The sequence below is a fragment of the Humulus lupulus genome, chromosome 2, assembly GCF_963169125.1.
Source record: "Humulus lupulus chromosome 2, drHumLupu1.1, whole genome shotgun sequence".
NCBI classification, from domain to species: Eukaryota; Viridiplantae; Streptophyta; class Magnoliopsida; order Rosales; family Cannabaceae; genus Humulus; species Humulus lupulus.
Genome location: NC_084794.1, coordinates 166446367 through 166463171, shown reverse-complemented (window position 1 = coordinate 166463171; position 16805 = coordinate 166446367). Strand labels below are relative to the sequence as shown.

At 44.4% G+C, this 16805-nt stretch overlaps 1 non-coding gene across 1 annotated transcript; it reads left to right on the top strand.

The window, feature by feature from the left end:
• Positions 1–357: 357 nt before the first annotated feature.
• LOC133820109 (small nucleolar RNA R71) lies at positions 358–461 on the top strand. Its single transcript, XR_009886542.1, has one exon. It is a non-coding gene; the product is annotated as a small nucleolar RNA R71 (small nucleolar RNA).
• The last annotated feature ends 16344 nt before the right edge of the window (positions 462–16805 follow it).

Below are 16805 nucleotides of genomic sequence, written 5' to 3'. Positions count from 1 at the left end.
ATGATCTGTTCCTCCACACACAAAACATGGCTCATGTGTTTCTGCTCGGGCAATCATATGATGTCCTTGCCCATCTTTTGTCTTAAAGGCCTCAAGTAGCTTTGTTAAAGCTTCAACTTGAGCTTTTAGACTGTCTTCCTCCCTCGATTGGTAAATTCATGCTGGTCGATTTTTGTTGGTGCTTTCAGTAGCACTTGGACCAGTCCAAGTATGATATTTTTCTGCAAGCTCATTGAGATATTCCAAGGCCTCTTTAGGATCTTTTTGGAGGAATTCACCATTGTACATCATTTCTACAAACTAGCATTCACGAATTGTGAGGCCTTCATAGAACAGCTGACTAGGGGCCATTTTTCATAGCCATGGTGGGGACAAAGAGTCAACAGTTCTTTAAACCTTTCCTACACTTGATAGAGAGTTTCATTGTTTGGGAAAAGGTAGAAATCTGTCTTTTTAAGCCATTGGTCTTGTGGTTAGGGAAGTATTTGTGAAAGAATGACGATGTCATTTCATCCCATGTTCCAATAGACCCTAGTCTCAGAGAGTATAACCAACTTTTAGCCTTATCCTTTAAAGAGAAGGGAACAAACTTCAATCGCACAGAATCTGCGATATTAGCTTGGTTATAAAAAGTGGCTACCACCTCCTCAAATTCCCTAATATGCACATAAGGATTTTCATTTTCTAAACCATGGAAATTTGGCAAGAGTTGAATCATGCCAAGTTTAAATTCAAAGTTAGGCATATTAGGTGGAAAGATGATACAAGAAGGGGTAGGAGTACGAGTAGGATGGAGATAGTCATTTAGACTTCTATGCTGAATTTCCTCATGATGAGCCACTGCGAAAGGATTATGAGAAATTGTTGAGGTGGGAGAGGCAATATTGGATGTATCGGAAGAGTTGTCACTATGGGTGTCGGGTCTCCTTACAATTCTCCCAAGTTCATCTCTATGACGATTCATCCACTTTCAAAAATGAGATTTTTTTTGTTAAACTTGCTCCTTGGTAGACTTGGAAAATTTGAAATGATCTCACATGCCTCACCAGAACTCCCCGAGGATACTAGATGAGCATGGAAAATCACAATTAAAACCTTTTCAACCAAATGACTATTAGGAAACTCATACAGGATCTTTATTTATTTTCATGTAAATCTAATATTAAACAAATTATTATGAGATAACCTAGAACATGTTTCTAAAATTGAATTCAAAGAGAAACAATGATAAGAATACTTACCATATACGCAGCAGAATGAATGAGTCATTCTTTCAGTTTCTCTAACCCTTGTATCCTTTCTGTCGTAGAGTATTACCAAGAAACTGAACCGATCTTCTATAATCTTCACTGTCTTCCAAAGTATCCTTGGAATCACCTAGACTAGAGTGGGCAATTCTCAATACATGAGATAAATACAGAGAGAAGAAGAGAAAATAACAAAGGGGCTTAGAAAAGGAATTGTGTTTAGAGAGAATCTAAAAACTATCAGAACATCTCACTTTTGACTTATGAACTTATCAAAATTTATGTTTTCATCTCTCACTTAGAACTCCTTTTATAGACTCAATTAGGCCATTTATTTTAATTAAAAAATCAATAAAATAATAGCAATTTAACAGCCCTAGATCGAAATTATCATAGGTTTTAGGCCCATGAAATTTTCCATTTAATTATAAGCCCATTGCACTTAAAATCAAGGCTTGTATTATTTTCTATTGATTTAATTAATTAAATAATTATTTAAATCCTTTATCAAATTAATTATTTATAATTTGAACTTTGATTTAAACTTATTTATTAATTTAGATACCAATTTATCTTAATTAATAAATATGTCATAATTTCTTTTTTCTTCTCTAAATTACATAACTCTATGAAACTATCCAAAATTGACCTAGTCAACTTTGATAATTAAATCAATTAATTGAGACTATCTGGATGATTTTATCCAATGTACAATGGGGACCATGGGCCTATGAAATCAAGCTCCAATAAGTTATCATAAATCTAACAAGTAAATTTACTAACTTTTTAATTCCTCGTGACTCCATTAAAGACTCGGAATTGCACTCTTGAATTCATAGAACACTCTATAACAAATATAGATACGCTATTAATTATCCATTGTTACAACCATAATTGTCACTCAATCCTCTATAGACGGTCTACAATGAGATGGGACTAAAATACCATTTTACCCCTCATTGTATTTTATCCTTAAAACACTTAGTTCATTGTATATGATATTTCAGTAAACTAATATTAATTACTGAAATGAAATCTCTATCATTTAATACCTTGAACAAAACTAAAAGGAAACCATCGTTTCACTTCTTCATCAGAAGCTATAGATGTTCACATCTATGATTAACACTCCCACTCAATTATACTATTGAGTTCCCAAGATGTAAGTATGAGCTAGTCCATAGGGTAAGCTGGTAATGAACAAGTCGAAGAACTTAAATAATACAATCAGTTAGAATACTAACCACTCAGAATTGAGATTGAATTGACCTATGGTCAACTATATAATATGAATATAATAGATAATAATGGTATGTTTACTTATCTTATCAACTGTCAATATCGGTCCAGTCCGATGTAACAAATACATCCGATCTTATCTAATTTGCTAATGTTCTGGAAAGAACATAACACCACAATGCGTAAGTAGATCATATCGTAGATTGGCAAGTCAGTGTAAATCTCGTGCATTGACTAATTTTAGGACTAACTTATTTTGAACATATAATCATATTTATATTCCAGTGTGATTATGTCACTATAAATACGATTAGCTATATGCTTGAGATTTAATAGAAGTTTATATTAAACAAATAATCATGAAAATAAAGCATGCGAGTAAAGTGATTGACCAAGTCAAAAAATAATTTCTATTCTTTTATTGATAATAAATGAGATTACAAAGAAATTGAGTTTTAATTAGGGAATAAAACCCCAACAATGACCAATAAGTAAAATAAATTACTTGTTTTGAAAGAACAAGCTTGGTTTTTTTAAATAGTAACAAGTTTAAAAATGTAATAATACAAGGGCATACACAAGAAATATTCCCAGGTCGATTGGGAAGGTTGCCAAGGTACCACATCGTCCCACACTTTCCTAGACATAGCCAAGGTTCCCAGGAAAGTGTAGAGGGTACTCTATCACAAACCTTAAAAGCCAATCTTTCTCGATAGAATACTCTCTGTTTTTACCACTTGTAGCATTACACTATTGTTCCCAATACTAAAAGTTTTATGCTAAAATTCTATGAACAATTTTTTTTTTTTAGAATTTGATGATTTTTTTTTTCAAAACAAGAGTTAAAGAGGAAAAACCTAAATTAAATCTAATCTAAAACCTAACGTTACCCAAATTATGAGACCTAACTTATTGTCTAAAAAATTGAAATCTATAAATTTAAAGCTAAAATGGAAAACTAGAAACAAAATAATTAAATGATAAATAGTTACAAAATTGACAATGGAAGCAATCAACTAAAAATAATAATACTAAAAATAAAAATAACATATAAAGAAAATTAAAGACTAATATGTGAACTAAAGACAATGTGTAAGAATTGGGGAAAAAAAGCAACAAAAAAGAATAATAATTGAATAAGATTTTTTAAGCTAACAAAAAAAAATTAAATAATCACTAATATAATAATATATATAAATAAAAACTATTCACAGAATAGAAATTCGAAACAATCAAAATTACTAGCTAATAATACTTTTTTTTATGGCAAATGATTCAAACAAATAAAAGTTAATACTAATAACAAAATAAAGTAGTAACACCAATAATATATACACATACAAAGAAAAAAAAAAAAAAAACTAAAACGACTTACCTCTTTGCCCTGTATTCCACTAAGCATTTGATATCTATCTCCCCGGCAATGGCGCCAAAATTTGATTATGCCCAAAACTTGTCTTCACAAAGCGATTGTTGTAGTGTAGTATGGGCGGTCGTGTCCACAGAGAGATATCTTATCAAAAAGTGATTGATGGAATTTGAAGCACAAAAAGTAAATAAATTGTTGGTGGTTTTTGAGAAAATATTAATAATAAAATTAAAGCAAATAAAATTGGTAGAAAAATTCAATAACAAAAGTGATAAGGTTACAAGAATCACCTATATGTTTGGCTAATTTTTTTGGATTTTGAATCACACATATAACACAATTAAAATGTTCACTTCCCAACCATTTAATCAGAAGATTAAACTTGAACAACATTTATAATAAAATGTATTCGAGTAATAAAAATTCTCACTATACGCCCTAAATATCCACGGGCTATTAGCGAGCTGAGAAATGGCATAATTATATCAGCCACGTGGATGTCACGTACCCGGAGTTGCTGTTACCAGTACCTACCTCTTTAGCTCGAGGTAACCAAAGGCTTAATGAGATTACTAAGAGTCGGGTCAGGAGTATGGAAACCACGAGCTGAGAGTATCTCAGGCTCGAGGTACGAGCTTGAGTTGGCACCTCTGACCCCTTATAAAGTCAACCACGCAATGTAAACGTGCATATATCAGACATCACGTGTCTGATCCATCCCTAAATTCTCGGACACGCAGCATAAATGTGCGTGTTCAGGCACCTACGACTGGGTTGGGCCGTGCGGCCCATTATCCCCCTTACCTATTGATTAGACCACACTTCAGTGTTAGGTTTTAGGAATTAATCATGAATTTCACAGAAGTGACATGATGGGCGAGAAGGTCACGGGATAACCCCCCTTGTCAACCCCCAGGTGCTCTCTCCCTATAAATATGGAGACCCTGGGAGTTGCAAGGGGTTGGATTCTATTGTCTAAAGAAATACCATGTAAAGAATATCAGAAAGATAGCAATAATATTGGCTGGTGGACTAGAAGGATTTTAACCTTTGAACCACCTAAAAAAGTATTCGTGTCACCATTTTACTTTGAGATCATTCATCTGTTACGGTTCATTATCTAGCACTAATCCCACTCTTTATTCTATTAATTATCTGTTGCCGAAGAACCACGTCAACAGTTTGGTGCTTTCATTGAGAGGCTATTAGATTGGTGCTATCGCAAATACCCAACCATGGTAGTCACTCGCTCAAGACATGGTAACGAGGCGGACCAACATGATGGGCAGGAGGCCCATCATGCTGCCATTTTCGATGATCAGAACCCTGAGGTTCAGTAGTGGCCGGGCAAGCAGCCAATAGGCCAAGATGACATTGGAAGTTCGGCTCCCCGGCCGCCCAATCCGAACCCAGATTTTTACACAGTGGTAGAAATGGAAAATGCGTAGTTGAGGAGTCAGCTGGCGAAGGCTAACCAGCAGATTCAAGAGGTTTTGGCCCGACTACCCCCTCTTACAACCGACGTTAATGTCGAAAAGAGGCAAGGTGAGACTCATAAGTCCAGGCTCAGCCGGTTGGTCAGACCCCTAACATCAGATTCCACTCCCACATCACACCACCGGGAAACCACCTTTGAGGAACTACCTAGGGCCGAACAGCAGTACAACCGATCAGTCCGGAGCTCAACTCCCAGCTCACTTCCGCCCTCGAGCGCACCCAGGAGGGCTTGAGGGAGCTCACGAAGGAGATCCGGGGAGGGCCCACAGCGACAGCCCGCCCCGGCCAGCTGTCCTGCACCCCGCTCAGACCGCCGAGCATAAGACCTGGAGAATGGTAGAGCGGAGCGGCCGCGACCTAACCTGATCTGCCTTGACGGGACTAGAATCGCATCTCCTGTCAGGCATCCTCCTTCACCAATAAGATACCCGTCTCCTCCCTGCCCAGTCCGAGACATTCTGGCTCATGGGAGCAGTAGGAGAAATCCACCTTCTGCCGGACCTTCCCATCGTAGTCGGGCACCTAGAGAAGTCCCGGATCCTCATCCCCAGAGGTGGGCTCCAAGCTTCTCAAATGGGTGCTATTGGACCGGAAGCCATCGAAGTGACCTCTCCGGCGGAGACCTGCACCAACGCTTGAGCTCGGCGCAAAGTCCTCAGGCCGCCCCGAGGGGCGACCTCTGAGATTGTCTATACTCTCAAAGGGGAGACCCAGTGGGAAACGACAGCCGTGCTCGCCAAAGGGAAGACCTGTCCGAAGTACACGACAGTGGGAACTTCCCATATAACCTATCTCAAGATAGGAGGGACAATAACCCACCAAACGCATACAATGGATCCGGAGCTGTTGAACAACCCCGGGACAACCTAGGAAATCAGGACAAAACCCTTGAGCGTCTGACTCAGATGGAGGAGCTGATGAGGAAACTCTTATCAAAAAAAGAAAAAGATGAATATGATTCAGGGGACGAACTTGAGCTCTTCGCCCCCAGCATAGCAGCAACAGCTTATCCACCTGGTTTCCGTATGACTCACTTGTCCAAGTTAAATGGAGATGGGGACCCGTCAGATCATCTGGGCATGTTCAATACCTTGATGATGGCCCACAACATTGGTCCTGAGCTGAGGTGTCTAATATTTCCTTCCACCTTGACTGGGCTGGCCAGACAATGGTTCAAACAGAATAAGAAGCAGTCGATCAGCTCGTGGAAAACTTTCTCTGCTAACTTCAAAGAGCATTCCGAGCTTCCCAGGCTTCCCGCGTCAAGGCCGACACTCTGGCAAACGTAAGGCAGCAACCCGACGAGCTTCTGAAGGCTTACCTGAGCAGATTCGCGAATGTCACTGGTCGGGCCAGAGACGCAGATGACAGCTCCAAGCTCATGGCTTTGAGAACGGGAATCCTCGTTGGGGGAGGACTCTGGAAAGAGATACAAAGGAAGGGAGTCAACACCGTAAATGAATTCCTAAATAGGACCCAGGGGTGGATCAACCTGGAGGAGGCACAAGCCTCAGCCGCGGGAACCAGCCAGACCCCTGAACAGCCCGCTGGAGTGGGAACAGAGGTCGTAACAACGACCTAGATCGTTACACAGAATAACCAGTTTGGTGGAGGCAAGAGAAAGGGGAGCAGCGAGGGCAACCAACACGGCCCAAAGAAGAACAAGTCCGTAGAAAAATTTAAGCCGGTCTATGCAACTTATACTGAGCTCACCCACTCTAGGGAGAAAATCTTCCTAGCAAATTCTGCTCGCCTCCCCTGGAAGAAGCCGGAACCGTTAAAGCACCAGAAGGGTAATCGAGACCCTTCCAAGTTTTGTCAGTTCCACAACGACATTGGCCACAATACCGATGATTGTAGACACCTGAAGGATGAGATCGAAACTCTCATTAGAGTCGGACCCTTGGCCCAGTATGCACGGAATAGAGTTCCCACAGGCCATCCAGCTCCGGAAGTCCCAGTCAGTTAGCCCGGGTCTCGAGTAGATCAGGACGTCCCTCCTCCTGTTATAGGAGGAGAGATCTCCACGATCTTTGGAGGTCCCCATCTGGCTAGCACGAGCAGAGGTGCCCAAAAGAGATACGTCAACGAACTTAAGGCTCATAATGGAGTGGAGTTCGTCTAAGCAGGATCTACCGAAGCAGTAGTGATTGGAGAGGCAACCAATCATATTTACTGAAGAAGATGCCAGCCACGTCCAGTTCCCTCATAACGACCCTCTGGTCGTAGCCGTACAGCTCGCTAATCGGAGGGTTAGGAGAGTGCTGGTCGATAATGGGAGCTCGGTAAACCTACTGTTCCGGTCCACGCTGGAAAAGATGGGTTTGTCTGTCACCGAGCTAAAAGCCACCTCCATGATGCTTTACAGGTTCTCTGGAGAAGGATCGACGGCAATAGGAACGATTGAGCTGGTGATCTTCTTGGGAGAGGGACCTCGGACAGTCTCAAAACTCCTCGAGTCTGTGGTCATCGATTGTCTTGCCGCGTACAATGCCATTTTGGGTTAACCTACACTAATAGCGTTTGAAGCCGTTACCTCCATCTGCCACCTCACGCTAAAATTCCCCTCTTCCACGGGGATATGCACGGTCTGTGGCGATCAACTCACTGCCAAGGAATGCTACAGCATTTCTATGAAGGGAAAATTAAAACGCGGGCAGTTAACGATGACCGTCCAAGGTGGAAATGAGGAATCTCAGGAACTCGTGCCTAATCCTGAGATTGAAAAACCTCAGAGTGCCGAAGGGGAAAATATCATCTTAAGTGATGATATTGACCCCAGAATAGGCGAGGATAAATCCGAGCTCCAAGCTATCGAAGAGCTCGAGGAGGTAAATATTGATCCACAGAATCCCTCGCGGATGGTAAAGCTCAGGAAAAATCTATGTGGCGAGAGGAAGGCAGAGCTGATTAAGTTCCTGCAGGAAAACCTGGACGTGTTCGCATGGTCTCATGAGGACATGGTGGGGATCAGTCCGAGCGTCATCATGCACACCCTCCATATAGATAAAAGCGTGCTTGCGAAATCCCAGAAATAGAGGCGCCTACGAACAACCCGAGCTGAAGCCCTAGAAGAGGAAGTAACCCAGCTATTAAAGTGCGGCTTTATCCGCGAAGCTAAGTTCCCAGTCTGGGTCGCCAATCCTGTGTTGGTCTGGAAGCCCAACGGGAAATGGTGGACTTGCATCGACTTCTCCGACCTGAACAAAGCTTGCCCCAAAGACTGTTTCCCCTTGCCAAGGATCGACCAATTGGTAGACGCCACGGCGGGGCACGAGCTCATGTCCTTTATGGATGCGTACTCGGGCTATAATCAGATGCCATGAATCCAGCGGACCAGGAGCACACTAGCTTCATGACCCCAACTAACGTTTATTGTTACAAGGTCATGCCATTCGGGCTGAAGAACGCTGGAGCTACATACCTGAGATTGGTAAATAGGATGTTTGCCAACCAGATCGGGAAGAACATGGAAGTGTACGTTTATGACATGCTGGTCAAGTCAAGAACTGCCGATAACCATGTTTCTGACCTAGAGGAATGCTTTAAGATACTGAGAGAATACGACATGAGGCTTAACCCGCAGAAGTGCACTTTCGGGGTCGCATCAGGGAAATTCCTTGGTTTCATTGTCAATACCCGAGGAATCGAGGCAAACTCCGATAAGATCAGGTCGTTGCTTGAGCTGCCCTCACGTCGGTCGCGAAAGGACGTTCAAGGCCTGACAGGAAGGGTGGCGGCCCTCAATCAGTTTATCTCTAAATCTACCGACAAATGTCTGCCATTCTACAACCTGCTCCGAGGGAATAAAAAGTTCGAATGGATCGAGGAGTGCGAGCGTGCCTTCCTCAACCTGAAAGGACGTTTAGCCGAGCCACCCATATTGTCCAAACCAACGGTAGGAGAGCCTCTTTTCCTTTACCTAGCCGTCACAGAAGATGCAGCTAATGACGTATTAGTCCGAGAAGAAGACCAGTCTATTACATCAGCAAAAGGCTTCTCAGAGCTGAGTCTCGGTATTCGTTGATGGAAAAGATGGCTTTCTATCTCATTACGGCCTCCCGAAAGCTCAGGCCGTATTTCCAGTCCCACTCAATACATGTCATAACCGATCAACCTTTAAGGAAGGTTTTGCAAAAACCTGAAGCATCGGGACGTCTGTTGAAGTGGGCTATTGAGATTAGCTAGTTCGAGATTTTGTACACTCCGCGAACTGCAATAAAAAGCCATGCCCTGGCTGATTTTGTGGCATAATGCACAGGATTCCGAGAAGATCTTGTGGAAGATTCACCCCAGGCCTCCTTAGTCTAGGCCTCATGGAAGGTCTTCGTAGACGGCTCATCTAACGAGAATGGCTCCGGGGCTGGAATCATTTTGATATCCCCAGAAGGACATAGATTCCACTCGACGTTGAGATTTGGATTCAAGGCATCCAACAATGAGGCTGAATACGAAGCTTTGCTGGCCGGGCTAAGGGTGGCCCAGGAGCTGAAGGCCAGCTCCGTTCAGTGTTACAGCGATTCCCAGCTCGTGGTAAACCAGGTGCTAGGTGAATACCAAGAACGGGGAACCAAGATGGCTGCTTACCTGGCCAAGGTAAAAGATGAGCTGTCTACATTTGAACGGGGCTCAATCGAGCAGATACCTCGGGAGCAGAATGCCAACGCAGACGCCCTCGCAAAGGTCGCTACCTCCGGGGAGGCGGAGACTTTGGGGTTAGTACCGATAGAGTTCTTGGAGAAACCAAGCATAGAAGAATTCAGGGCGGAGGTCGAGATGATCAATGCCAGACCAACTTGGATGACCCCCATCCTCGAATATCTAACAGCCGAAAAGTTACCTGAAGAGCGTAATGACGCAAGGCGGGTACTTTACCAGGCTCCAAGGTATACAGTGGTAGATGGGATATTATACCAACGTGGGCACTCTCTACCCCTCCTACGATGTGTTCTGCCAGGCGAAGCAAAGACCATTTTGCAGGAAGTGCACGAAGGTTTTTGCGGAGATCACACTGGGGGGCAAAGCTTGGCCATGAAGATCTTAAGGCAAGGATATTACTGGCCCACTCTTTCAAAGGACTCGATCTCCTACGTTAAAAAATGTGACAAGTGCCAGCGATTCACCACAGTTGCCCGAGCTCCCCCAATCGAGCTAAGGATGATCTCGTCCCCGTGGCCATTCGCGGTCTGGGGAATCAACTTGGTTGGCGCCCTCCCTACTGGAAAAGGAGGAGTCTGTTATGTGGTAGTGGCTATCGAGTACTTCACCAAGTGGGCAGAAGCAGAGCCCTTGGCAACAATCACTTCAAAATGAGTCCTCGACTTCGTGGTCAAAAGCATTATCTACCGTTTCAGGCTACCAAAGAAGATCGTATCAGGCAATGGAACGCAGTTCGACAACGACCTCTTCATCGAATTCTGTGAGAGGCACGGCATTGTAAAAAGCTTCTCCTCCGTGGCCTATCCTCAGGCAAATGGGCAGGTCGAGGCCGTTAATAAGACGCTAAAGGCGAGCCTTAAGAAAAGACTGGACGAAGCCAAGGGAGTCTGGCTAGAACAGCTCCCCCAGGTACTGTGGGCATACCGGACCTCACATCGAACGCTGTCAGGTCATACTCCTTTCTCCCTAGCTTTCGGGCATGAGGCAGTCCTTCCTGTCGAAGTAAAGGTAGCCTCGCATAGAGTCCAGGCATATGACCAGGACCGCAATCACAAATTGATCTGCGCGTCCCTCGACCTGATTGATGAAAGACGAGAAGATTCATAGCTACAGCTCGCGCACTATCAACAAAATATCACTCGTTATTTCAACTCAAAGGTCAGAAAACGCGCCTTTGGCATTGGCAACCTGGTCCTCAGAAGAGTCTTCTTAGCCAGTAAAGATCCCAAAGACAGAGTACTGGGACTGAACTGGGAAGGGCCATACCAAATAACCGAGGTCATAAAGGAAGGAACCTACAAGTTAGCTCGGCTTAATGGAGAAGTAGTCCCACGAACTTGGAACGCCATCCATTTGAAGAAATATTATCAGTGATACCTTTGTAAGGCTCGGTCAGAGGCCATCTTTTATTTATTAAGTAATGAGAATTAAATATTTTTTCATTATTGTGTGTATTTGTGGATGTGATGTCAAGTAACCATGAAAGACCCTTTCCTAATTACTTGGGGGGCATATGTCCTGGATATAACTAGGTCATCTTAAAGACTTAGAAGTTAATTCAAATTGATTGATCGATGTTTTTCTTAAAAAACACGAGATATCGATAAAGGATTAACGCGAATTAAGCTATATCCTGGATATAACTAGGTCGTCCTAAAAACTTAGAAGTTAGTTCAAATTGATTGATCGATGTTCTTCTTAAAGAGCACAAGATATCAATAAAGGATTAGCCCGAACTAAGTTTTCAAAATTGATGTCCTGGAATTAACCAGGTCCTAAAACTTAGAAGTTAGTTCAAATTGATTGATCGATGTTTTTCTTAAAGAGCACGAGATATCAATAAAGGATTAACCCGAACTAAGTTTTCAACATTGATGTCCTGGATTCAACCAGGTCCTAAAACTTAGAAGTTAGTTCAAATTGATTGATTGATGTTTTTCCTAAAAAGCATGAGATATCGATAAAAAATTAACGCAAACTATGTTTTTAAATTAATGTCCTGGATACAACTAGGACTTGTCTTAGAAGTTGGTTCAAGATTGATTAGCATGTCTTTTCCTAGAAAAGCATAAGATGCCAATCACAACACCAACGAAAAACTAAGATTATTACCAAATGCATAGAGGAGAAACAAGATAGAGGCAAAAATATGTAAATCAATTAAGATAAAGGTGAAGAAATCAATTGTCTCGAGGTCAGAAAACCTCATCGCATAAAGTTACAAAAAATCAATAAACGATAAAGGAGGAGAAAATTCTTAGGCCCCGCCGGGTCGCTCTGTTGAAGTCACCACCTCGCCGTCCTGCTCGGTTGTGGTCGGAGTTTCCCCGGTCTCAAGGGTGCCTGTTGTTGAAGGCGAGATTTGAACTTCCCAAGGAAGGACTCCCACACTTCTGTCCCCAAGAAGGAAAAGTCACCATCTGGGTTGAAGGCCCAGCAATGGTACAACATGTTCTCCATGGAGGTGGTGGAGGTCGCCTTCTCCGCTACAATCGCTGCCTTCTCTGCCACAAAGGCGGCCTTAGCTTCTTCAAGTTCCACCTCAGAGCATCCAGGGTGACCTTGGTGATCTTGACCTCCAGCAGCTTAGATCAAGATGCATCCAGCTCAGCCCACACGGTTTCCAGGGCGTCTTTGGCGTCCTGTTCCTATTTCTGGGCAGTCGCAAGGGCGGCCGGGGCAGTCTGATGCTCGCTCCTCATCTCCTCGAGCCTGGCCCTAGATCGGGATATGCTCCGATGAAGAGCCAAAGACACCTGCGAGAGAGAAAAAATGTGTAAGGAAGGTGCCTTAGAAATAAAGCAAAGAAAAGAAACGAATGGTAGAGCTTACTTACCGTGAGGGTCATCCCCAATGAAGACTCCATCACGTTCTCAGGACTCCTCATCTCGATCTCCCGCAGGTCCCTCGAGCTGGCGTTATAATAGTGGTCCACGGTTTAGCTCGTAGTCTCGTAGACCGTCCCCCGAAAGACATCGGGGATCTTCTCCAAGGCTCGGGGATTCACCGGGATGCGTACCTCGGAGGGCGTAGTTGGCAAGATCCCAGCGGCCGCCTCCTTTTCGCGAGCAAGGACGGGAGGTCGCGGTGGAGGTGGAGCCATCTCCTTTGCGGCAGGAGGGGGTGGAGGCACCTTTTCAATGGCAGAAGGGCCTAGATTTTTCCCCTTAGTCAGGGACTTAGAGGATGTCCCAACAGCTTGCTTCATCAACCGAAGCCTCTTTACCAAAGTCCCGGAGGGAGGATTTCCCACCTGGAACATGGCCCACAAGCTGTCATCCCCGGCCTGCGACATCTCTGTTGAAACAAAGACAAAGCATTAATATACATGTAAGAATATTTGTACAAAACAACAAAAATAAAAGGGAAAACAGAGCTCAAGTATGTATTGAAAGGGGTCCTACCCTCCGAGCTAGAGGAGGAATCTATGGTCACGACCTCCGGCTCTGGAGCTTCAGCAGGGGAGTCTAAGATAATGACTTCATGAGCTAGAAGAGGCTCTGGGTCCGGATCTGCCTCGGGACTGGTCTCTTCTACGTACTGCCTAAGACCCGGAGCTACTACACCCTCCAGGAGGGAGGGCCACGACCTAAGATTTATCCCATACTCCTCAAAGAAGGCCGACCTAAAGACTAGGGTGTTGTCTACTACTACCATTCCCCTAGGGTGACCCATTTCATTACGCAGCACGAGCTGGTCAACACACTGGAGTAAAGTGATGTTGCGGTCTGGGTCTGTCGGTGGCGGTGAAAAATGTGGCCGAGATTAAACCTAGCAAGCCTTAAATCTGCAGTGGCCCTATCTAAATCCCTAAACAGATAAGGATTACCTTGGCCGGAGGGGTCGGCTGCTGCCCCTGACTGGGCCCTCTCCACGTTTGCTTCTTGGGCGACTTCCAAAGCCCGCCTCTGCCGCACCAGGAGCAACTCGTCCTCCTCGTCCTCATCCTCTCCCGCGGCCTCCTCCTCGGGGATGAGCTTCATCTCGCGAGCAGGAAGGAGATTCTGCAGTCTCCTCAAGGCCAAAGTCTGGCTCAGAGAGATTAGCTTGCACGCCAGCATTGTCTCGTCAGACACGAGCTGACGATAATCCTTTTCGTTTGGGGGGAGCCCTGCCAAGGTCTCATATTGACCCCCAAGAGTCACTGACTTGGCCGTCCTCACGAAAATGGCTGCATGATAGTTTCTAAGTCAGGAATGAATAAAAGAAGCTAATCAGCAATCAACTTACGAGCTGAGAGTAGAAGGTACTTACGAGGACTGTTGAAGTAATGGTGTTCGCAGTTGCGAAACCCCTTGGACATAAAAAACTGGTCCTTAAAGTCGTTGGGGTGGCTGGCCAGCTCGATGACTGCAGCCGAATTTGGAAAATGGGTAAGTTAGTAGAACCCGTCGCCTCGCCCCCGCTGCTCCGGGCTGGCCTTGAGGCAGAAGAAGTAGAGGATGTCCGCCGGTGTAGGGACCTCCCATTCCTGCTTTAGGAATAGATACTTCAACCCCGCTAACAGGCGATATGAGTTAGGGGGGAGCTGGAATGGCGCCAGCTTCACATAATTTAATAAATCCGCGAAGTATTGGTCCAGCAGAAGGAAGGCCCCAGCCTTGATGTGCTCATCTCTCTAAGTGGCGTACTCCTCATTGAGCGGTGCGCAGCTCCGCTCGCCTTCAAGGGGAGGTCGGGCGTGTAGGGTGCCCCTCCCTATCTCAATGTTATGGGAAATGAAGATTTTATTCACTTTCCCCTGGGTGATGACCTTCGAGGCGATCCTCTCGGCCTCGAAGAAAGCGTCGAGCCCCACCTCGACCTCCTTCTCCACAGCTGGACCGAAGGCAGAGATCGGGAAGTCCATGGCCACCTCCTTTCCCTTGTTGGCCTGCTGGGAAGACGAGTTGCCATCACTCTTCTTGGGTGCGCTCTTCTTTGGTCCCATCTGGTCTCCTAACGAACAAAAGAAGAAAATTTAGAAAGGGCAACCTAAGCATAAGAAAGAATCTAGCGCGAAGTGTTTCCTTTACACGGGCTAAGGTAATCTCAGCCCGTGGAGAGTGAGACCACGCGGTTCTATGAACACACGCCTGTGCTCCCAACGGGTCCCCGATTACTCGGAATCTGTGTGTCAGGAGGGTCAGAGTAAAAGTTTGCCTTGGAAGGAAAGTTTCAATAGGAAAACAGCGCAAAACCGCCTGTGGAGCGTGTCCCCTAAGCTACCCGATTTTTGCACCCTAAGAACTAGTTATTCCAAACAGGCATACAAAAATTTTACCCAGAAAATCTCCCCAGAAAGTGTACCCTATGAGTCATGCTTCTAAATGCCCCTAGGATAAAAACCTATGCCTAAAATACCAGCAAAAAACTAGTGACATACTGCATGCGATTATAGAGACAATTTACCTAAGCAACAGTGAAGGAAAAAATTTAAAACATGCACAAACGGAGGACTTACAGAAATGTTTTGCTGAGGTGAGACTGAAAGGGTCGTCTGGGTTGGAATCCTGCTGGGATTGCTGGTATCGGAGTCTCGAAGGAGTTCTCGTGCCTGAATTTCTGGAACGCTGGGAACAGTGACCGGATGAAAGAGAGGGTTTTGAGACTGAGAAGAATGAAGAAGATGAGAAAATGAGAAAATTTTCAAATGAATGGGTAGCCCATGCGAAAGGTGGCCAACCCTTTTATATACGTAAAAGGCCAAAGGAGGAGGGTCATTGGATTGCCTTGATGTAGGATACGAGGATCACTACTCGAAAGATGAAACGACTGCCGAGTATAGGCTAGGCCATTTAATGCGGTTCACGGAAGACGTACAGTCACCAACCATGATGCTCCACGTATTCAACGTCGGTGTAATGGGCGGAATGTGAAGAGTCCACACAGAAGCCTAGCCCCCACTGTGGCCCCAGGTGACGTCATATGCCACGACCAGGGGCTTGGGGGGAAAATGTACGCCCTAAATATCCATGAGCTAGTAGCGAGCTGAGAAATGGCATAATTATATCAGCCACGTGGATGCCATGTACCTGGAGCTGCTGTTACCAGGCCCTACCTCTTTAGCTCGAGGTAACCAAAGGCTTAATGAGATTACTAAGAGTCGGGTCAGGAGTATGGAAACCACGAGCTGAGAGTATCTTAGGCTCGAAGTGCGAGCTTGAGTTGGCACCTCTGACCCCTTATAAAGTCAACCACGCAATGTAAACGTGCATATATCAGACATCACGTGTCTGATCCATCCCTGAATTCTCGGACACGCAGCATAAACGTGCGTGTTCAGGCACCCACGATTGGGTTAGGCCGTGCGGCCCATTATCCCTCTTACCTATTGATTAGACCACACTTCAATGTCAGGTTTTAGGAATTAATCATGAATGTCACAGAAGTGACATGATGGGTGAAAAGGTCACAGGATAACCCCCCTTGCCAACCCCCAGGTGCCCTCTCCCTATAAATATGGAGACCCTGGGAGTTGCAAGGGGTTGGATTCTATTGTCTAAAGAAATACCATGTAAAGATTATTAGAAAGATAGCAATAATATTGGCTGGTGGACTAGAAGGATTTTAACCTTTGAACCACCTAAAAAAGTATTCGTGTCACCATTTTACTTTGAGATCATTCATCTGTTACGGTTCATTATCTAGCACTAATCCCACTCTTTATTATATTAATTATCTGTTGCCGAAGAACCGCATCAACACTCACCTTAAGATCATAGAAAATAATCTTATGAAAAATCTAAGAATGACAATATAACTCATTGGCAATAATACAATAAAAGACTAATCATAAAATTATAATATCAATA